Genomic DNA, 23,404 nt, shown 5'->3' with positions numbered 1-23,404 from the left:
TGAACTGACATCGCACAGCACACGGGCCTCTAGAATAGGCGTGCTAAGGGTTCTCTATTATGAGTAGGAGGATGGGAAAGGCAAGTTTGACTGCAGCGCTTCCCCCAGCCTCCCCGATTGGTGGAGAAATGAAAGAAGCTCCGCAATAGATACTGCAAAAATGAAAATGATGCGATTACGTCCTTCTCACAAACGCCTGCCATTGGGGCTGCCCTGTGGGAAGTAAACGGTTCTTTGAACGCAAAGCGGACGCTGCTAAAATTATCAGCTTCCGCTTTTTGGAAATATCGGAACGGCAATAGGCTCCTCGCAAGAAGGGCTCTATTTCCCCCTTTTGACCCAACCGCCGGTCTCTACTGGCTAGAAAATTAATTTAATTTCTTTAAGTACTGCCGTAAATGATGTCTCTAGTCCATAGGTTGGCAAAAAAATTGGAGCTCACTCATACTCACTCGAGAAAGATATTTTGCTCTGATGGCTCGCTCGGACTCCGACTCACCAAAATTTTCCTGAACCGGACTCACTCGAACTCAGACTCACTATACCTTTTCTCAGCCGCACTCACTCACACTCAAGCTCGTCAACGTATTACTCAGCCGGACTCACTCAGACTCAGACTCACGGCTTCACATGAGTCTGAGTGAGCCTCAGCGAATCGACTCATAAGTCCGTTGGCATAAAATGCGCATTTTCCATCATGGTGTCAATCCTCTTTAACCCCAATATATCATATAGTCAGTGCTGTAAGATACGCCTTTTGATTGTGTACTTTCAAATACGAGCTATCATCATGTATCATATATCATGATTGCTATATATCGATCTAGTAAGGGCATGTTTATGAAATACGCGACTCACACGAGGTATTTTTATCACGAACTTCCCATGAAAGAGTTTGCGGGGGGAGGTCCCGGTACCCCTTCGCCCAACTCACGCCTCTGATCAATAAATATTGAGGTGGCGCATGAATGCTAGTGCGCTCAGGTATGTGTCAATAGGCTTGTGTATAAACGTAAGCCGATATAAGGCTGATAGTAATACCAGGTGCCTTCAGTACTTTTACTGCTGATGGGACACGAGAAGCCGCTAGGGGCGCCCTTGCCCGTGTGGAGCACAGAGCGCTGTGGGGATAGAATAGGTACGAGGTGCTTCGAGGTCTGTGGAAAGGTGTAATGTTTCCGGGGCTTACTTTTGGGAACTCAGTGGTGTGCATGAAGGCAGAGGTGCAATCGGGAATGGATGTAAATCAAAGGACTGTGGCACGCCTCGCGTTGGGTGCTCACGGGAAGACAACAAATGAGGCTGTAAAAGGCGATATGGGATGGGCCGGTTTTGAGGCGAGGGAAGCTTAGAGCAAAATAGGGTTCGAAGAAAGGCTAAGAATTATGAAGGAGAGTAGATGGGCAGAGAAGGTGTTTCGTTATTTGTATAGGAAGAGCGTGAACACACAGTGGAGAAAAAGAACTAGGAGGCTCACTAGTAAATATACGGCTGGTAGTGTAAGCATTATGCCAACAAAGAGTTTTAAGCGAAATATCAGAGAGGCTGAGAGGATTTACTGGACGGCAGCTATGGAGAAAAACCGGGTTTGAGTAACTACTGTTGGGTAACAGGTGTCTCAGCTTGCGACTGCTTCTGCGCAGAGCTGATAGACGGAGCGATCAAGGCGACGGGGAGTTAAGGTAAATTTATATATATATGTACAGAGGCGTTACATATTCGGCGCTGGGGCCGACAGCTTATGGGGCTCGCACAGCGGTGCGACGACGACCCGGGATTTCTTCGTTCGCTCTCTCGCTGTCTCTCTCTCTCCGCGCAGCTTGGCTCTTTTACAGCCCTGGGCGATCGCTTGCATCAGCCAGGAGCGCGAAGCCTCCAATCAGGAACCGCCGTTGGTCGCTGGCTCGAAACCGGATCCGCGGATGAGAGGGCTTGCCGCACGTTGCGGGAGAAATTTCCTTCGGTTGCGTCAGACGCAGCGCCGGAGTTGCCGGGGATTGCGTAAGGCTCCCGCCTCGTTCAGCAGCAAAGAACAAGAGATTCAGCAAAGAACAAGAACAATGCACGTGCTGCGGGGAAGATAGGAAAACGGCGGAGCATGTTCTGATTGAATGTGGTGATATTCGCCCAGGTGTACGTTTTGGCACGAGCCTACATGAAGCCTTGGGTTTTAGGGACAGCAATGGAAAGCTGAACACACCCGCGAATGAAACAAATAAAAGACGGTAAGAGTATTGGTGGCACAAAATTCGAGAGAAAGGACAAAAATGAATATTGGGAAAAATAAGGACAGTCTGCCGTAAAGGGCACAGAACTGGGCTGGGAATTTACGTTTTTTTCATGCAGTAAGATATATTTTATCAAAGTAGAGGCATCAGGCCAACATAAAGAAAAAGAAAACAGGAAAGAGATTTTTTGTCGAGCCAGGTGGCACACATGTCACCACCTCATTATAAAGGAGACGCTCATAGCATCCATCCATACAGGCGTGTGGGGGCATCGGAGCAGAGCCGGCGCTGCAGTTCTACGGCACGGATCGGAACTGAAAAACGTGATTAAGTGTAGCCGTGAACGTTGATTATATCTTAAGAGCAATATTGCCTTCATGAACTTTCGGGGAAGATCTATTACAGTGCAATTTATCGTCGAATGAGGCCTTGGAGCATAAAATCCCTCGGCAACAAACGCATACTGCCTCCACTGTGCAATATACTACCGCTATGAAAGCATGTTGATTCTGTTTTCTTAATGCCTCTAGTGGAAATCTGTAGACGATCCAGAGTCCTTCTTGGGCTCTGGCGGATCTTAATGCCTAGCGGAAGTACAGTGGCTGCAACTCTTGAGCGCGCATATCAAATCTTATAATTTATACACCTGGTGTTTATATACGAAGATATCTTCAAACAGCCTCATATTTATCGAACCAACACTGAGTTTGAATGAATCAGTGCTTTGAATTTAGCAATTGACGAGCACCAAGGAATACTTTATACGGCCTTTCTCTGGTATTGTGTTTTCTTTTTCGTTGGTGTATCTCTACGATGCCGTCCCGCGTTTAAAGTTCGGTCGCTCATGCAGTACTCTCTACTTTTTGCAGTACTTCTTTACTGTGTTTAAGGTTACATGCCTCATAAAACTCGAAAATTGACCGTCGGCGCCGGTGGCGTCAACACGAGTAATGCAAAACATCATCATCACGTGATGACGTCCCCCTCTGACATCATGACATCACAGATAACCAAAATTTGTGATGTCACCATGACGTCACGTAACGTGGCGTCACACGATGACGTCAGCACTTGACATCGTCGCTTTGCATTGCCTCCGTGATCGTTGGACAGATCACAGAGGCAGTGCAAAAACAGGCGAAGTTCAGACACCTCGCAATGCCTCCTATCCTGGAGGCAGTGCAAAACCAGCTTAGGTGCAGACAGCTTTCGGAGGAGGGAGTTGGAGGTCCAATACATCAACCGAAGAAAAAGAAGATGCCTTTGGCAATTCGATTAGTCTAACGCGAATGCTTAAGGGACCCTGTGAGTTTATGCAGCACTTCAGTTGCGACTTGTACTAAATTATTTTTCTTTCTTTCCAGCATTCGTAAGCATCTCGGTCTTCATCAGGTGTTGATTACATCTACAGTTAGCGTGTCAGAACCAGGCTTGTTTTGCACGACGGTTAGTTATTATTTAGTGCTTGACGAAATTGAAACCCTATGATATAAGCACTCGCAACCAAATATCTTTTATTTGGTTCAGGTGTTCGCTCTGATAGTACGTGAACTAGCTACCCGCGGCGGTGACCGGCCATCTCAGACGGGAGGGACACGGGGATGCATGGACTTCAAGGATCCATTAATATGATTCCACGAGATCACCTCAGCTCACAGGCTAGGGCACAGGCTCTTCCCCCCTCCACACCTTAATTGAATAAAGCGCAAGCGGTCACACTATGACTACAGACAAAAACGTACAGCACTCCAGTCATGCTAAACAGAATGGATCCAGACTTTTCACCTCACTGTCAGCACTGTAGTCACGAGCACTGCAATTTCGAACATATGCTCTGGCTTTGCCCTTTTAATTCGGGATCAGGATTATCAGACAAACCCTCCTGGGAGGCTGCCATGCGCCGCATGGAACTCAACAACCAACTCCTCGCAGTCCAGAGGGCCCGGGACATCGCCGAGAGGCTACAGCTGCCGGCACCTTCCTGGGTGGAGCCACCTGGGTGAGCTAGCGGGACCTCCAGTCGCGTTCAGCTTCTGCCACTTTTGGACCACAATAAAGTTCTCACTCACTCACTCACACATGCACACGACATACCTTGTGTGTATATTTACGTTTTTGTGAGCTCTGGACGTTTTTGCACCAGACAAATGCGCCGGGAGGCCGTCGAAATTCTCGGCACAACGTCCGGCAAAAGTTTCGGAACATCGCGCTGCGACGCCAGAACACCAACTCCGACTAGCTATTGGCGCACGCGACCAGTGTCACTCTCATCGAAGTGCTTTTCGCAGGCACACACATGCGGGGAGTCAAATGTGAAACCACCGGTTTCTTGTCGTGGTATGGCGCGCTTCCACATTTCCCCCCGTTCGCTGTCTCTAGGCGGCCAGAGCACCGACACCGTTTCGCCATTTCTCTTGTAACCCCATCGAATTCAGGGTACGCAGCAGAATCCAGGGTACGCGTCATCGTTTCCGTCCCTCAGGCACAACACACTAGGCATAATACAGGACATAAGGTGAAAAACTGCGCGCTGACTTGCCAATATATTTTGCCCTGACACCGGCAGCCGCCTTCGCTGCCGTCTGCCCGATGCCAACTGACTGGACGCAGTGCCGCACCGCGGCCGCGGCTTGCAGCGCACAAAGCTCCCCAATAGAGTCAAGGCGAAGCTTCATGACCAGTAAGAGTATTGAAGGACTCTGGTAATGCTGAATATGAGTAGATCGGACCACAAGTCGGCAACAAAAGGTAGAGCTCACTCGAACTCATTCAAGAAATATGTCTTGCGCTTAGGGCCCCCTCGGACTTGGACACATAAATATTTTCCTCAACTGGACTCATAATCGGACTAACTGATTGAAATTTTCATCAACTGTACTCACTTGGACTCAAACTCACCAAAATATTACTGACCTCTACTCACTCAGACTCAGGCGCACTACCTAAGTTTGAGTGAGTCGACTCATGAGTAAGTTTGCCGACCTATGCTCCAGTCATGTTAAGATGACTGCCACCGCAGGAAAAGTAATTATGGAGGCAGCGAGCAAGTATTTCATTTTCCTTATTTTTCTAACTTTCGGACACATCACCTGAGACATCCTCCATAAACTAAAACAAGCACACTGTAGCAAGGACTAATAAAGCCTCCCTGCACGCAATATTTCCATATACTGGAGCGCAAACGTACAACGTCATAACCACCAGGGTACCGCGGAGCATGCGTTCCATCTTCCAAGAAGGGGCATCGCTTTGTCCCATATAGCTTCCATTCATCAAGCGAGACCAGGCTTCTTGTAACGCCAGCGACGCGGACGCATTATTGGGACGGCTATGCGGCTACTGCGAATCAGCAAAAACTTCTTCGTTCTGCATATGTGTTAGGAACAGAGAGCGGAGTATTCAAGAAGGCTATGCCGTTAAGCGGTCCTACCCAGCGTGGTTACAGAGCAACAGTACAGTAAGTAGCATGACAGACTGGGCTAGTTGGTTCAAATGCATCGTACTTTAACAACAGCGCAAAGGTGCCTTTCTTGGTCTCGTTCTTTGCGCTGTTGTTAAAGCACCGAGTGCAATAAGTGTTGATACAAGGATGGCGAGCCGCGGGCAGATGTGGTGGTCGCCGTGTCCGCGCCGCAGCAAACGTGCGGTGCTCAAACCTTTTACGAACATTCCCGTTTAAAGTACAACTAATAGACAAACCTGCACCTAATTGCTGCCGGCGCGATCCCGCCCTCTCCTAAAGATAATAAAGAACATGCACTGCTTATTCCAAGCGAAAGTTGAGAGCGAGAAATTAGTTCAGCGCACACACTATAATGATGTCGGTCGGCCTGCTGGCTCCATGCTGCGTGGTGCTATTTATTCCAGCCAACGCGGCCAACTTCTATCGGTGATGAAGATCTCGTGAGCATGAACATGCGTTCGCAACTCGCGAATAATTGGACACGAGGTCCAAGACACACTCGTGAAAACACCGCGAATGGACACCCTGTCGCAAAGTGCTGGCGACGCGCCTATTAGTTCAGAATGGCGCGGCGGTGATGTTTCTAGCGAGAGCCGCTACTTGGAGCTAGTAGAATGCATATGGCGGCTCCCAAATGCCTCGCGTAATGTAGTTCGATGGTGGCTAGAGAACCACCATAGTTGTTCATGCGAGCAAGGTAAAAGTTTATTCGCATATAACGAAGACTGCAATGGGTTTCGCGATTATTGAATGTTCGTTTAAACTTGACGTTAATTCAGAGGTTATATCAAGACGTCGGACTGGGCTCGTTGTTACATTGCCTAAACGGATAAAAACCAGCGGCAAATACAAGACGCACTGAAACAAAAACGACGGGACAAGCTAGCACTTACAACTGAACAAAATTTATACTATGAAAGGCTAACTTATACCAGCTGGCAAGTTGCAACCACCTTGCGCATCCGTGACCAACCACGCGTCGCTATCTACAAAATCTTAGCTTTCTACCATGCTGTTTTGAAAACTTATCTCTTTAACAAACAGGGGCAACTACGTGTCGCTGACGCAGTTGTTTCGACCATCATGCGCAGAAGAGGGCTTCGTGTAGCACAAATCATGTTTTCAAATTTGTGGCTTGCGCTACACATGTGATTCATCACATCACTTTATCGTGTGGCAAAGCATACATCGGCCAAACTGGCCGGTGTCTTAATGATCGCCTCAGGGAACACAAGGCATCCGTTAAAGCGAATGACGGTGCTCATCGGCCAAGGGATTGGAGGAAGTGCGGGTGCGCTCCTGCGCTTGACAACACTAGTATTTTAGGTCGTGGGAGGTCGAAGACCAAATGGAAATTTTGAAAGCGCTTTATATAAAGAAACAAAAAACAACTACGTCTGCGACACGTCGGTGCACCCGATCGTTCAAGAGGCGAGTTTTCTAAACGCCATGGTAGCAAGCTAAGGTTTTGAGCATTCCGATGCATGGTTGGTCACGTTGCGCAAGGTGGTTGCCGGCGGGTATAAGTTAGCCTTTCAAGTATGCCTTTTGTTGACTCGTCCAGCTTGTCCCGTCATTTTCTTTTCGCTGTGTCTTGAAAGAATGAATGCACAACTTTATTTGTCCGTGGTTAACGGGAAGGGGGCAATGGGACAGAGGGTGGGGGGAGGACCTACTTGAAGTAGGCCTCCTCTACCCCCTCAGCCCACGCCAAGATGGCCTCCTGAAAGTCGGGCCTCAAGCTGCGCAAGGCAGCCTCCCACTGCTCCTCACTAGAAATCAGGCATGCGAGAAAAGGGGTAAGAACGTTCTTTGGGTAGCGCGGCTTAAGTCTGTTGTAAAAGTGGCGCAGGATTTACAAGAGGGAGAAGGGTAACTGGAGGGATAAATGCTGTGTAGGAGGTAAGGGTAAAGAAAGTCTGCGGCTGTCGCCACAGAATTTTGCACTTGCGCGGGGATGTGCGAATGAGTGGCGAAAAGGTTAAACGTTCTAATCGGTAGTGTGTGCAGATGTCGTATAATGAAATAAGCCGATCCCGCGCAGTAAACGGTGCCTTCTCCATAGCGAGTTGCGACACGTCGGTGCTTCTGCCAGGACTGTGAATCCTCGGGCACTGGCATGAGCCGCCTTGTTTTCGGCAAGGCCCGAATGCGTGGGAGTCCAGATTAGTGCTACATTTTGATCGACGGGATGGGCCAAAAGCAGGGAAAGGGCTGGCTTAGGTACCCTGCCAGCTCCGAAATTATATATGGCTGTTTTGGAGTCACTTACAACAGTTGAATTAGGGATTGTGAGGGCCAGGGCTATGGTCGCCTCTTCGGCCTCCTCCGACGAAGAGGCAGGAATGGAGGCGGCCGCAGCGACCTGGCCGTGAGAGCGGATGACTGATATTGCATAATAATTCCGGTCCCCGTAATCGGCGGCATCAACATAGAGCACATCATTTGGGGAGGGGGGAGGGGAATTGTTTTTTGAGAGACTTTGCGCGCTGCCGCCTGCGCTGTTTGTGGTGCACAGGGTGCATGTTTTTGGGAAGTGGGGGAATGTAGAGGTTCTCGTGTATCTGGTGTGGAATGGTGTACTTAGCGTTGGTGATGGGTGTCGGAGTGACAGAAAGCGTTTGTAGAATGTGCCGGCCTGTCACGGTGTTAGAAAGTCTGATATACTGCGAGGCAAGACGGGCTTCTGTGAGTTCAGCAAGGGTTTTGAAAGTGCCAGTACGCATAAGTCTTTCAGTGGAGGTCCGCATGGGTACCCCAAAGCGAATGTATACGTTTTGCGTAAAAGGATGTCAATCTGATCGGATTCTGATTTAAGAATATCTAAAGAGGGTGTTGCAAATGTAATCTTACTGATAACGAAGGTCTGGACCAAGCGGGGGAGTTCGGCTTCCTTTAGTCTGCCACGTTTATTAGAGACGCGACCTAGAAGGCGCAAGGTTTCATTAACGGTGGTTTGAAGTGGCTTTAGTGTGTATGTGTTGAGTCGGTTGCTTTCAATGTGTAAACAAAGCACAAGGAGCCTATCGACCCTAGTAACAGGGATGTGATTTAGGAATACCTGTATATTGATAATGTGTTTTTGAGCCCCTCGGTGAGATGGCAGAAGAAGTAGCTAAGATTTCTGAGGGGAGCATGTAAGATTTATAGCCCCTGCAAGTGCCACGACCGTATTGGACGCGGCCTGCAGAGTGTCTTGAATTAGTCCATCGGAGCCGCCAGTTGTCCAAAGAGTGATGTCGTCGGCGTAGAGCGAAAATTTGAGACTAGGAATAGATCTCAATGCTTGCGCGAACGGCATCACCGAGAGATTGGAAAGAAAAGGCGAGAGCACTGACTATTGGGGCGTGCCGTAGCTTCCCAAAGCGTACAAGGGTGATTGCTCTGCGCCTATGTGAATGGTTGCGGTACGGTTGGCTAAAAAGGTAGCTGTATAGTCGTATGTCTTCCCACCAACCGCAATGAGATTAGGCTCTCGTAGGATGGCGGGATGAGAAACGTTATTGAAAGCTCCGTGGAGGTCCAGATCTAGGCCGCTGTTGAGTGTAATGATGTCATGCTTCAGTCGAAGCATGACATCTTGGCATGACAGAGATTTTCAAAAACCTACCATGTCTGATGGCAGGGCTGGGCAAAGATACTTTGAAATTGTATTGCGATACGATACAAGATACTCAGGCAAGAAGTATTTGAGATACAGATACAAGATGCTACAACACTGATTGTATCCGATACGATACATTCCAATTGTATCTTAAGATACTTCGATACATTCGCAAATTTGTTATGATATAAATATATAATGCCTATGCCTAAACGCCTATGCACAAAATGTTGGATTCAAAGTTTATTAACTGTGACCAATTTCGCTTCATTTGAACGGAATGTCTGTTAGATCTCGAAAGTTTTGTACTTCTTACTCAAGGTATTTAGTTTCATTCCGAAACAACTTAATGGCGTTGCTTTGGCTGCTTAACATGACAGCTCTTGACACACATCGCTGATAGCGGATTTTGCTTGTCGCTTTTGTAATTGATTGGAGTCGCTGCTCTGCTTGCCGACCAGCTAACGGGTTGCCATCCCAATCAGAAAAACTTCAATAAGGAGCCTCCGCACGACGGTGCAAATACCGCTGTGGACTTCTAAGTCACCCGTAAACGTATTGCGGTTTTCGCGATAACGGATCACCGGACAGGTCAACGTTACCAAGGACATGTGCAGCCCAGAAACGTTTCAGACATATTGCACAGTTGCACAATGCACCGCAAGACACCGGCGCTATTCACACTATTCCCACTTATAGATCAAATTGCGTGGTGATCAGTAACAGTAAAATAATTTAGGAAAGCCTAAATAAGGAAAACAGCTATATCTAAGTAACATAGAAAAGCGGTTCCGTATAAAAACACAGCGAATAAGTATAGAAACACGATACAGGCAGTACCTCGATCCTAGTGCTAATATTAATTGTTGCGTTTTACGTCGCAAAAGTACGATATGATTATGAGAGACGCTGTAATGGAGGGCTCCGTAAATTTCGACGACCTGGGGTTCTAAAACCTAAATATAAGCGCATGGGCCTCTAGTATCTTCCCTCAACCGAAATGCGGCCGCCGCGACATTCGGGTCAACAGTCAAGACCCTCAACCACTAGACCACCGCGACGGGTAACTCCTAATAGCTATGACAAATAAATTCAGTGCCTATGGAACATAACGTAAAACGGATCGTTAGTACGCCCGTGAGAAAAATGGAGCACTTGGTATAAGAATGTTTCTCGGATGCTTTTGGTAAGATATTTAAGACGGCTCATAATAATTTACGTTATTATAATGCAAACTAAATTTCGCTATTTTACTTCGTAGTAAGCAGAAACCTTGTTATTGATACTCCAGGCGCACCCGTATTATTATATATTTGTTCTCATAACCGCCTTTACATAACAATAAATTCAAGTGGAACATAAGTATGTAAACAATAGAAGAAATGACACAGACAGTTAAAAGTAAGAATAAAACAGACAGCTTGCAATTGGCAGCACGTTAAAGACTTAAACTTAAAGCTTTACTATGATCGAACTTACATGTTCCAGTTCAGTTTTTTTCCCCGTTCTATTGAATGCTGGAATTCGTTACCTGGTTCAATTCGTTCACGCCCATCGCCCAATTTTGTAGCCGACATCCATGACATGCGTCTGTAATATACCCTCGGCTATTTGCCATTGGTGTTAGCTCTTGTGTTGCATCATTTCTTTGTTCTATTTTCATTCATGTTCATGACATGTTTGTGCACTTTTGACCTTGTGTAATCACACATCTGTATTATTTTACCTGTTTACATAATTTTCATTGCTGTTTGGTAAAATTCCGCGTATCTTTGTAACACCCACTCCTGCCATGGCGCACTTAGCGCTGCAGTATGTGTAAATAAATAGTGCAGTAAGCACACCGGGAAAAAAAGCAATATAGATACATAGGTAATGTATGGGATCGAAAAGAAGGACAGCTAAGGAAATACTTGTGCTAACAATCCAATTATGATCGTAAAAATTCTTTGAATAAAAGGAAAAGAGACGTACGCCCAGATAGCGCTTGTTCGGGGAATGCTTGTTCTGTTAGATCCAGCATCGGTACCGTGGTGCTGTAGCTGTTAGAATCTTATTTGCATATTGTCAACCTCATTGCATGTAAGTCAAACCTACATCCACGAGATCCTTCTAACCTGCCGTTGTGTGAAAACCACGAGACGTAAAACAATCCCCCAAGCTTGCATTCTTCAGACTTCGTAACGAATCACCACGCAAGAGAAACTTCGATAACGACAGCGATAAAGACGTCGCGCGCATTGGAGTACGCGGCACAGGTCTGCTGCTAAGTGCCAAGTGTCACGGCACTCACGCAACTAAAAAGAAAAAGCGACAAAACGAAAGGTCGGCTGGACTGGGCTGGGCTGGGAAAGGTCGGTTCGCGCGCTTGTCTGTCGAGACGACGCGAGCGTCACCACGTGACTCTGCTCCACCGATAGGGACACTCATAGCTCACCAACTATCCTCGCTGGAAAACTCTGGCGGAAAGACAAATTAGTGTCACTGCCTTTAGTTCTATTCTGGTGACTTAGTGGCAGCAGCATCAGCTTGATAAGCAGAGTTCCGCCAACGTTTCTTGTTTCGCACGGTGGTGCTGCGATCTCAGTATCTTGTATCTTAAAATACACGATACATTCTTCAATGTATCGGAAATACAGATACTGATACACGTCTTGCGAAACGTATCGCGATACAGATACAAGATACCGAAAGAGTATCGAAGATGGTATCTAAGACACATGTATCTTCGATACTGCCCAGCACTGCCTGATGGGTAAAGATTGTGGTCTTCCATGTGTTTACCTAGACGGTTGAGAATAACGTGTTCAAGTGTTTTACCGAGACAAGATGTTAGTGATATGGGCCGGAGATTAGAAAGGTTCAATGGTTTGTTTAGCTTTGTAATGAAAATTACCCTGGCATCATTCCACGAACTAATGGTGCCAGTGTCAAAGCAGTGATTGAAATAATCCGTGATGGCTGTAACGGAGTTGTCGTCTAGATTGCGGAGTAGTTTGTTGTTAATAAGGTCGGGGCTCGGTGCTGATGTCGTGCGCAGGGTGGCCATGGCATGCGGAACCTTTGCATCCGTGATAGCGGCGCTCAGTAAATCGCTGGTCTTTCCAGTGTGCCGGAGATTGCCGGAGATTGTCGAAGAGTCCGTTTAGATCTTTTCTGTGTGCATGTAGAAGATTGTTTATGCTGTGGCTGTGATGGGTGCGCGATGTGGTAGGGTCTAATAAGTGGGGCAATAGCTGCCATGTGCGCTTGCTGTCAAGGTTTCCATGCATACTTTCACATACCTGGCCCCACTCCTGGCGGGCCAGTTGTGTGGTGTACTCCTGGATCTGCAGCTCTAATTTGGCAATTCTGAGTCTGTCGCTTCATCCATCGTTTAAGAAGAGACTGCTTGGCTTTCCACATATGTAGAAGCTTGGCATCAATCGTTGTTAGGGTGGTTTCGGGGAGGGAGGGGGGGGGGGCAGAGTGATAGTATGCGTGTCAGCGTCTGACACTGTGTCTTGTATTTCCCGATGGTTTTTATACATTTAGACAGATCTTTTATGCAGTCCTAACTAGTTTTATGACGTTGACGATCAAGGACCGCGTTACCAATGAGATGCGCCTCAGCTGGTGCATGACCTGCATTATTTTAAAATCTGACGTCTTTTATTTCACGTTGCATTCCTGGCACCAGTTATATGTGCTATCAAGATCAGTCTGTAAATGCACACTATCACTACGGATTCCGATGTCATTTTTCAATAAACGGCACACTCATCAGTAGAACGACGTATTTTAACTGAAATGTTAGATCACTGCTGTAAATTTAAGATAATAAGGAGCCATTAATTGTACCACGTGGGACACCTGAGCGCACCAGCACAACATAAAAGAGTGCATTTGTCAGTTTAACCATGCGTCTCACTCATTCCGATAAATGATTTGTACTAGAATGTTTCACCGAGTGCGCACTTTGCATGTAAGCAGTCAGATAAATAGGGCAGTAGTGCGCCTCATTTATCTGACTGCTTACATGCAAAGCGCGCACTTGCTAAAACATGCTGGTAGAAACCATGCAAATACGTCAGTGCACGATGGGTTCGTGTTAGTTTCTGGCGATCCTTTAAAATGCTTGTCTGGTGTCTTTCATTATGGTGGCCAACGACATCGTTCACTGTTATCTTTAGCGTTCTCTATACCGCAAAAGAATTTTGAAATAAGTACCAAAAATATTCAGAACTAACAATTTGACTAGTAATTTAGTGGTTGTTTTGGACATATTACTCAATGGAAACTTCAGTTAGCTTACCCAGAAAGAGCACATGACAGTGTTTTCATCTGACAAGCTTTTGACAGCGAAATTTTCCAATTAAAAGGAAAGGACATTGGAGCTTAAAGTTCCACGTGTTTAGCCGACAGGAACTTTAAAATGCGAGATGGCCTCTCATAAGGCCAGGGATCAGTCCTACATGTCAGACTTGCACTAATCATTCAGAACTCAGTGGCATTAAACTTTCTCAGCTAAATAAAGATATAAGGAACAGATGCACTATCCGGCATTCGGCATTAACCAAAAAGGAAACGATAAGCAGCGGTACACACGGGCAAGCACAGGACTGCCTATTCTAAAGAAATATCCGCACGTGTGAATTTTACAAATGATACAAGTACAGCATGACTGGCACATTATACATATAAACGACACAGTTCAACTCATACCACGCCGTAGACAGATGATCTAAGAGAAAATTAATATTTTGACGAATTGACTTGTCTCGAAGGGCAGAAGACTAAAAAGAAGTGCTTAAGTTTGCTTCCTGGTAACCTAATGCGCTAATGCACATATTTGGAGCAATCACAGGCAAGCGGGAGCCGACAATACAAACAACCATTCTACTTTACCGTAGTATTATTCACGACTTTCTAAAAGCAACAATCCTTTTTTGGTAATGTAAAGCGCGTAAGTAATAATGAGGTGGTTCTATGAGAGTTTAAAAATGGCACAGAAAGTGTTGCACCGAGGCCATGTAAGACTGGGAATGTTCGTAAATTTTTGGCAGAGAAACAAACTGAAATGTTGAGGAGAGCAGCAAATAACACGTACAAACAACGTTATCTGCTGGCGTCTGATAACGTATCCGGTTCTGCTCACGCAGGCAAGTCATCTTCTTTATTTTGACGTGCCATTTACGGCTATGTTATTGTCTTCACTTCAACAGCTCACACCGCACAATGTTGGGCGTCATCCGTTTGAAGGGTGTCAGTTGGGACGACTCCTTTTGACAACACTTTTCGACGTAATGATTGCGGACATCTCACCGCTATGAGACAGCAGGGAAAAACAGCTTACGGTCATACGGTTCGTTTCCACAGTGGAAGCTGTGTTTAGCACTAGCAACAAGAACGCATTTTTGTATATGACGGTGCATGTGCATTTTCGTGGATGAAAGCATACCTTCAAACATGGCAAACCAGCGAAAGCCTAAATTGACATCATAGGACATCAAGCATACTCCGATTACAGTGTGCGAACACAAACGATCGCAAATTGCGCGAGCGGCATTAGGTGAACATTGGTTTGTGCATGGGGTATGGTACGACGAAGTTAGTCTTTCAACTGAAGAAAATGTTGCCGTACCAAGCGCTCTAAGCACATCTAAGCACATCTACAGACAGGCGTGGCCAAGCCACTGATGAACATTTTTGGCATATATCCAACCTGCGATACAAGTTCATTCCTAGAGCCTTAGACACTGCGTCAAATTGCAGATGGTTCGCCTTCGTGACCTTGGCGGCATTAACAGATGTCAGCAGCGGTTCCTTGCACGGGTAGTTTCCTACGTTCCTGATGTGCACGACTTCAGTTTCTCATCGAAAAACTCAGAAACACTGCCGTGAAGGCGGCCCTGTAGGAGGAAACATCTTTGGCGCAATCTGAAAATAAATATAGGGTCACTTTTGCAGTAGGTAGAACTTCTAAACTATAAGTAACCACGTAACTACGTGAATTACACCAGCAAATGAGCCAATGTATCTAAAAATACTACAATTCATAACCTATGTTCAGGTTTCCGCTGTCCTCGATAAGTAGTTCTTTCAGAACACCGCAGCTTTTGCTGTTCTTTTGTAAACTTGAAAAAAAAATTCATATTCTCCGAAGGAACACCCGCATGCATTGTTATCTGTAGAATACCAAACGGATATACAGTGCAACGTGTTCGAACAAATAAAAAAAACTCGTTGCACTAACTTTCCAGATGGCTGATGGTTACCGGTGTTGAAACCTACGTGCAGAACTGAATGATGCCTGTCGCGGAAAAACAGCAAAATAGCAGCTGAAATGGCAGCGATAATGACGTCAGAAATTTCACAAAGCATGTTCCCCGAAAATAACCGAAGGCAATAGCACAGAAATGTTTGTGCAGTCGCCGACATTTTGCGCTGTCTCTCGCAGATGACGCGTGAAGAGGTTTGACAATAAATGCGAGTCAGATTTAACGAACGTTCATGGTCCGATCATCGTGAGCGTCGATGCTGTCAGTGCGTGCCGGAAAGGTGTTGTAGACCAGAGGACCCGAAACAAAGAAAACAGCAGTGCATCTCACAGAACGGCATGAGCAAGAGGTAGATCATTAGTTACGAACGGTAAGCAGTGCGGCATTACAAAATTCTTTTGTTATGGGCAAAGTGAAAAAAGACGCTATTGATAGCTGTTTTGTAGGAGTCGTTCTTAATACAAAGTGAAACGCGTTTTCATAGGGCCATAGTTGCAGTCTTGTTCGACGTTAATATAGACAATTTGCACAGTGTGTAACACTACTGAACCAGCATGGCAAGCTTTTACATGGATACAGTCGAATTCTGTATGCTAATGTAGAACAATGCCGCAAATTCATTCGTGTGCACACGTTTGACTTTCGTGTTATTAACGATTTCTGCAAAAGAAAGGCCATCTTTTTTTATTTTAAGTCTTTTTCTGACTTGTACGCGTGTCGCGTTACTGTCGTGCTTTCCATGAAATGGATGTCATGTCTCTGATTTATTGGTGGACCTCAGCAAATCTTTGAATTAAAGAGGTGAAAGCTTCGAAATTGGCAGGAATTTATTGTGGCAGTACGAGATGTGCTATTAGCTAAAGCTCCAACACAGCTACTGGTGTCCGACGCAGTGGTACAGTGGTTACGGTGTTCGGCTGCAAGCTCAAAAATCGCGGCTTCAATCCATACCACGGCGGTCACATTTAGACGGAGGTGGAATCGTAGAGGCCCGTGTAGTGTGCAATGTCAGTGGACGTTGAAAAACACCATATAATCAAAATTTCCGGAGCCCTCTACTACGGCATATCCCATAATCTTATTAATGTTATCGTGGTTGTGGCATGTAAAAGCTCACAAATTATTATTACTACTGGACAAGAATGCTAAATACGGAAAATGTAATTCAGGTAGGTAATGCAACGCCACGAATTTCCATATTCCAGTTTCTTTCTCAAATTACACTATCATGGTAATGCCGGAAGCCTTTCAATAACTATTTTTCTATTTCGCTCTGCAACAATTTAGTACTGCTTGCGATTTGCTCTAACATCGAGTAGTATGAGCTGCAGGTGTTGGAAAGCAGCTTTATTTGTGACAGTATGGCAATTACACCGCAGTCATACAGACTCTCCCACTATGGCAAGTACATGATTTAGATGCAGCTGATATGTGTATACGTTGAGAGAAATCAAATTTTTGACGTAGGGGTGCAAGTGTTATGTATCTCCGCACTGATGTTTTCATTAGCTGGAGCACGTGTGATCGGCATACAATGCTCCTAAGTTTAAGGTGTGTATTTAAAGGTCATAAATAGGATAGATACGAACACACTAACTCTAGAATTTCTTCTCTCTCACTACTATTCAATCAGTTAGTGAAGTAATTGGAAGCATGCCATCATGTTAATCACAAGCCCATATATCCTTCATCTATCCTCATCGGGAGTAACTGTTTCCGTGTCTTCATAGCTAACTCTCTAACATTAATTGCGATGCCAATAACCTGGACACTTTCGGCAAGTGTTTGCGTCACCGCTGCCGTCATGTTCTGTATATCTACAGGTACGTATATATACATATAAAACCCACACAGAACAATAGCCCCGAAGAAAATGTTTCTCATGTCCGACCGCGCAATCGACACAGCGACCCCTCGCTCCACGGCGCGATACGTTAGACGACTCGACAATAGGGCATGTATACTGCAGCATACAAACGGGGAGCTACGAGGGGTTTTGCAGCTTCGATATAAAAACGAATGCCAGACCTTGGGGGAAATATGAACTTTTCAACACAATCTCCCCTCACACTAATGCACTCCTCCTATTTTCCCAGAAGGCTTTTGTTAAAAAAAGAAAACCTTTCTTCCTGATTGCCAAGCCACTCCGCTGCGGCAGTTCGAAGTAAGCTGAAGTCATCAAACCTATTTCCCTCGAGGTGTTCCTTTCAATTCGAAAATAAATAAAAGTCACTCGGGACCAGACCGTGATTGTAGGGCGAGTGCTCAAGCTGTTCGAAACCGCACTCTCTAATTGCAGCCTGGGCAAGGCGAGACCTCTGAACAGGGGCGTTGTCGTGCAGCAGGATGACACCTGTTGCCACTACTCTTCGGCGTTTTCCTACGACTGCTTTACGTACCTTTACAAGAACCTTGGTATAGTGTTCGCCAGTGGCTGTCCTACTATTTTCGAGATACTCAATAAGCAGGATCCCCTTTACATCGGAAAATGTGTCGCCGTCACTTTCCATCCTCAACAGAAAGTGCTGAATTTAATCGGGGAGGGGACATCAAATTCCTCCAATACATAGACTGCTGCTTTTTTTCTGGTCCCACTGGTACAGCCACGTCCCATCCCCAATCACAAGGCGGGGACAAATTCTTCTGGGTTGCTTGAATAGAGGTGCGAAAGTTTTCTTAATGAATGCACGCTGTGGTTGCCCTCTTACGCTGACAACCTCCGTGGAACCCTTCTCGTCATGACCTTTGACATACGAAAAGCAACCTCGATGATTGTGAAAGCACCGCCATCAGAAATGTTCAATTCTCTGACAACCTTGGATCATCTTCCACGCACACGCGGTCACGTTTAAACTCAATGAACTACCGAGCGACTGTAGCATATGAAGGACATTCACTGCCGTGTACATTCACCACCCTACTGTGGATTTCATTGGTGGAACTTTCTTCTTTGCACAAAAAATTTCATAACGCTCCGGTACTCGAGCTTGAAGTCGTGGGAGGACGCCATGTTTGACTGACTGTGATGCAGACCAAATAACGAATTCGAAGGATAGTATTCAGACCTTGCTTGGCTGCAGAGATGACATAAACAAAAGGTGGAGAAAGATCACTATCAGGTATTTAGTTATAGCCAAATTGCAAAACGTTTTGGCCGTTGAGTTTACTCGTGTCTATTGTGGACTGAATGAAGTTGTTTCACTCGCGCAACAATCCCCCTCGTATTTATAGACGTCATTTACAGTTGACGGTGTGTGCATCTCTCGGCCGCTTTAACGTCGCAGAGGCTCGTATACTAACCCGCAAGATCCCGCAAGGGCCTAAGGGCGCGGTAAAAAAAGCACGGCACAGCGAAAGGGTGTCGCCGCTCAAGGGAGTGGCAGCGCTCGCTTTTTGGAGGAAAGCAATGTCGCAATGTGTAGAAATGTCGCAAAGTTGCATCAGCTGTCGTCAGGCGCGGTATTTATGCTGTACGCTCCCGCACAGAAGCAAGCAGCGCTCCTTGGCATTGGAAATGATACGTTGGAGCGTAGCCAGGGGGGGGGGGGGGGACGAGTTGGGGGGTTCAACCTACCCGCCCTCGAAAATTTCCAATTTTGCGTGTGTATATACCCGTATTCACTCGAATCTAAGCCGATGTTTTTTTCGAAAAGACGATGTGCGAATGTGGGGGGGGGGGGGTGTCGGCTTAGACTCGAGTACAATGGTTAAGTTCTTTTTCTGGCCTTGCGAATTTCGGGGTTCGGCTTAGAATCGGGGCCGGCCTGAATTCGAGTAAATACGGTATACACGCACACATAAAAACGCACACACAAACATACATAAAATATCGTTGGACCCCCTCAACCCAAACATACGGTATACACGCACACATACAAACGCACACACAAACATACATACAGTTTGGTTGGACCCCCGCCTCCCAAAAAGAGGTAGGGTAACGCATAGCATAGTTGGGTAAAGAATATTACAATAATATAGCAAGAGAGTGGGAAAGGGAAGTGATGGTAGAAGGATGGAAAGGAGGAGGTGAGGGAATAGCATAGCCGTGTATTGTATAGCAGGGGGGTGTTAAAAGGAAGTGATGGTGAGGAGGAGAGATGTAGGGCTAGGAGAAGGCTATGAAGGAGAGGTAGGGTAACGCAGAGCATAGAACCCCCCCCCCTCCTCAACATAAGCGCGCGCGCAGGCGACCACGCCAGGTAGGCCGCAGTGCACCGGAGGCGCGCGCGCATCGCAACACGCGGGGCGACGATTTGTAAAGCGCGCCCCTAACGCACTTCGCACTATCTCGCTGGTGACCAAGACGTACTTCTCGCGGCCCAGCAGGCTAACGCCGCTTGCTGCGGAGCGAGAGGTCGTCCGTTCGATTCCGCGCTTCAGAACAAATTTGTCTGAATCATTTTTAGGGGCGTAGCTCCTTTTAGTCTAACCTTGTCACGTCTCCGTTGTCCGGCGTAAACGGATCTCCCGTATGATGCAATAAATGGCGCTGTCTCATAGAAGTACATACAAACTGCAGTTCAGGGACGATATTCTAGATGGCGCTCTACACAATCTGTGTCGTCATCACCATTTCTCATTTCCTAGATGGCGTTGGTCCAATAGAATTGTGTGCAATATGGCGCTTGTGTGAATCGCCACTAGATGGCGCTGGAAGTGCCGCTGCTCTCCGATTGGCTGCTGCGCGGGAAGCGAGCGCCTCTCTCATTCTCCTGGATCGTCGCCGTACGTGTGGGATCGTTGGCGGAGCATGAACGATGCGCAGCGGCGCTTGGCGGCAGCCACGTGGATCCCGTGACGGTGCGTGCCAAGGACGCCGCTGCGAAACGGACTCAACGAGAAGTGAATCCCGAGACCATGATTGCTTCAGGAGCTTCGCCCAAGCTCTTCATCATTCACCCGTGGATATGCTGTAATTTTTTTTGTGGCTTACATATATATATATATATATATATATATATATATATATATATATATAGATATATGTGTGTGTGTGTGTGTGTGTGTGTGTGTGTGTGTGTGTGTGTGTGTGTGTGTGTGTGTGTGTGTGTGTGTGTGTGTGTGTGTGTGTGTACATGCGACATGAGGGTGACGGCGACGGCAAAAACCAGCGAGATTGTCCATGTAATCGCTATCTCGATAACATGGTAAAGTCGGCCACGTGTGGAAAAACTTTTCATTCATTTGTTCCCTCGCGACGATAAGCCAAGCCTCTGTCATGTTCAGCTAAAAATAGATTACTTCACACAGGGGCGAGAGAAGAGCCTTTAGAGACACCCCTTTTTTTGAAATAACACAGAATGATTCCATTGTATAAAAGTCGAGGTTAAGTAAAATTTCAACAAAGAAAGGAAATCATCAACTGAAATGCCAGCTGCACTCTGCGAAACATTAAACTTTGTAATGTTCTACGAAAGGTTATAAAGCAATTCGCCTGAGCCATCTCTTATTCACTTGCAGAAACTTACTTTGATATATGTTTAGAAAAAAAGCCCCCCCTTTCGCTTCTTCTTCGGCGATTGAACGAAAGATATCGAGTCATGTTATACGTCTTGCAGTACCGTCTACATACCGTACGTTGGTGGATTCCTCCCTCATATATTTATCCCTGCAACTCAGTTTTCCAGGTCACAGCTTCTGAGTACACCATTGAGCGTGTAGAATAAATAAATATTTAAGAAATATCCAACATTGCCTGACACGCCGAAGCTCAGTCCAGTCTGTGCTACCAACGCTTCTCTAAACAAGTGCCTCTTGTCCGGAGTAATCCTTTACTGCAATAGCAATTATGCGGCAACTTCAGGCGCGTTTTCGCCGTCGGCGCCGGTGTCGGCACTGTCGTCGCCGTGAGTTTCCGAATAAAGAACAAATGAATAGCATCGTCCACGCGTCGTATGTTCTAAATGCGAGTGAAAGCGTTCAAATGCAGCAGCCGATCGCGGCTCGAGTGGAGAAGAAATGCGCCGGCCGCGTCTACCACGCAAAAGGACCATGGGTGGAGGGGAGTCCCGCAGGGGGAGGGTGGATATTCACCGCGTGGCTATGGCAGGAACTGCGTACTTTGACCTGCCAGGCGCGTTCGCGCACTCTATATCTTGACAGGTATTAGGAGACGGCTCACACCTTCGAACGTGCTCTGTTCTCTCCGCTGCTCCTGTTGAACACGAAAATTCTTGAAAACTCCTGAATTTGAACAGTACATTTCCAAGGCTCTTGAACGTCCTGGATTTGTATTATGTCCTCGAAAACCATTGAAGTTCGGGACCAGTGCATTCTAAAGCCGACAGTGGGACCTGATTTCTGCTGTAGATTGGCATTGATGCAGCAAACTTCGCATTTCAGCAACAATTGTTGTCGCATTTCAGCAACAACAGTTTGCATGTGTATTCTGTTTGTTCATGCCTTGACCTGCCAAAACATCTTTTCTCGCTTTCTCTCTGCCTCTACTTATCTCCTTACGACTTCACGCTCGTCTCCTGCTTTTATGCTGCTGTTTTTCCTGTCAGGCGAGCAGTGCATGTGGTTGGTACACCGTAAAGATGTCAAGCCTTGCTAATTATTGAGAAGCCTTGGTACTTGTACTCAACATTTGCTGTGTGTTGTGAACTACTTTAGAGGGCATCAAAGCTAAACTATTCTGTAGCTAATAACAGACTTAAAACTAACTAGAAAAACCTGATTTTAGACAGTTCCAAATCTAAGGACAAAAATTTGCATTCCCCGGCAGGTACTCTTAAGGTTCAACGTTGTTGTCAACCCGAATTACAGAAACTACCTTGGAACTAAAACTGATTAAACAAAGCTTTTCTTAAATAAATTAGTCAAAAAAGTGCTAATTTCTTTCTATTTTTTACATGGCTTTTTTTTTCTTGAAGTGCAGGCACTAACGCTATTGCGTTGAAACTCTGTCACCCATAGTCACGAGCCTGGCTTAATTTTTGCAAGGTTACATGACGCCCACTTGCACAGAACAGTGGCCTCTACAGTTGCGCTCTTTCGTACCAGATATTGCAACGGGTGGTGGAGGTATATTGTTCCTGACAATCCACCCACAATAACCCTACTGTGTGCTTTCGTTGTCTCATGATTTATGTGACAGATGACACCGATCGTCTCCTCGCAACTTTCTTGCTTGTCCTGCTCACATAATCGCTGCATTCATTCTCCCCGTCTTTGTATTTTGGCTACATGTCATATTTCACGTGACTGTCTACCTGGCCTGCATAGCCTGGACCACATATGTGAGGCTCAATGTTCGGTACACCTGAACAGACCTTTCACACAGCACACGTCGGTTAGCGGCAAACACAATGCCATGTTAGATTTTGGGTGTCTCCAGGGCTGGGCAAAGATACTTTGAAATTGTATCGCGATACGATACAAGATACTGAGGCAAGAAGTATTGGAGATACAGATACAAGATACTGCCGCAAAAATTGTATCCGATACGATACTTGGCAATTGTATCTTAAGATACTTCGATACATTCTCAAATTTGTGATTACAGATCCATATAATGTAGCAGCAAACACCTATGCACGAAAATGTCTACTTCAAAATTTCTTAACTGTGACCTATTTTGTTTCACTTGAATGAAATGTCTGTTAGTATCTCAAAAGTTTTGCCCTTCTTGCTCAAAGTACATTAGTTTCCTTCCAGGATAACTTATTGGGGTTTGTTTAGCTTCTTCCCAGGGCAACTCTTTGTACACTTCGCTGACAGCGGTACTTGCTTTGCACAGCTTGCCGACCATCCAGCAAGTTGCCATATAATCACAATAACTTCAATAAGAAGCCTTCTCACGACGGCGCAAATACCGGTGTGGAATTTTACCATTTCCGTAAAA

At 46.1% G+C, this 23,404-nt stretch overlaps 1 protein-coding gene across 2 annotated transcripts in view; it reads left to right on the top strand.

Annotated features, from left to right (window-relative positions):
• Window positions 1–15,786: 15,786 nt before the first annotated feature.
• The window catches only part of LOC119386696 (acidic mammalian chitinase), a 72,632-nt gene continuing 65,014 nt past the window's right edge, over window positions 15,787–23,404 (top strand). Inside the window, exon 1 of one of the 2 annotated variants that reach the window (XM_049413221.1) lies at window positions 15,787–15,925. The gene's annotated coding sequence lies outside the window, so the exon portion shown is untranslated. The remainder of the gene's footprint in view (window positions 15,926–23,404) is intronic. The other variant, XM_037653987.2, reaches the window with a different exon arrangement.

This window comes from Rhipicephalus sanguineus, chromosome 3, assembly GCF_013339695.2.
Source record: "Rhipicephalus sanguineus isolate Rsan-2018 chromosome 3, BIME_Rsan_1.4, whole genome shotgun sequence".
Taxonomy (NCBI): Eukaryota; Metazoa; Arthropoda; class Arachnida; order Ixodida; family Ixodidae; genus Rhipicephalus; species Rhipicephalus sanguineus.
This window is presented reverse-complemented; position numbering and strand designations above follow the sequence as displayed.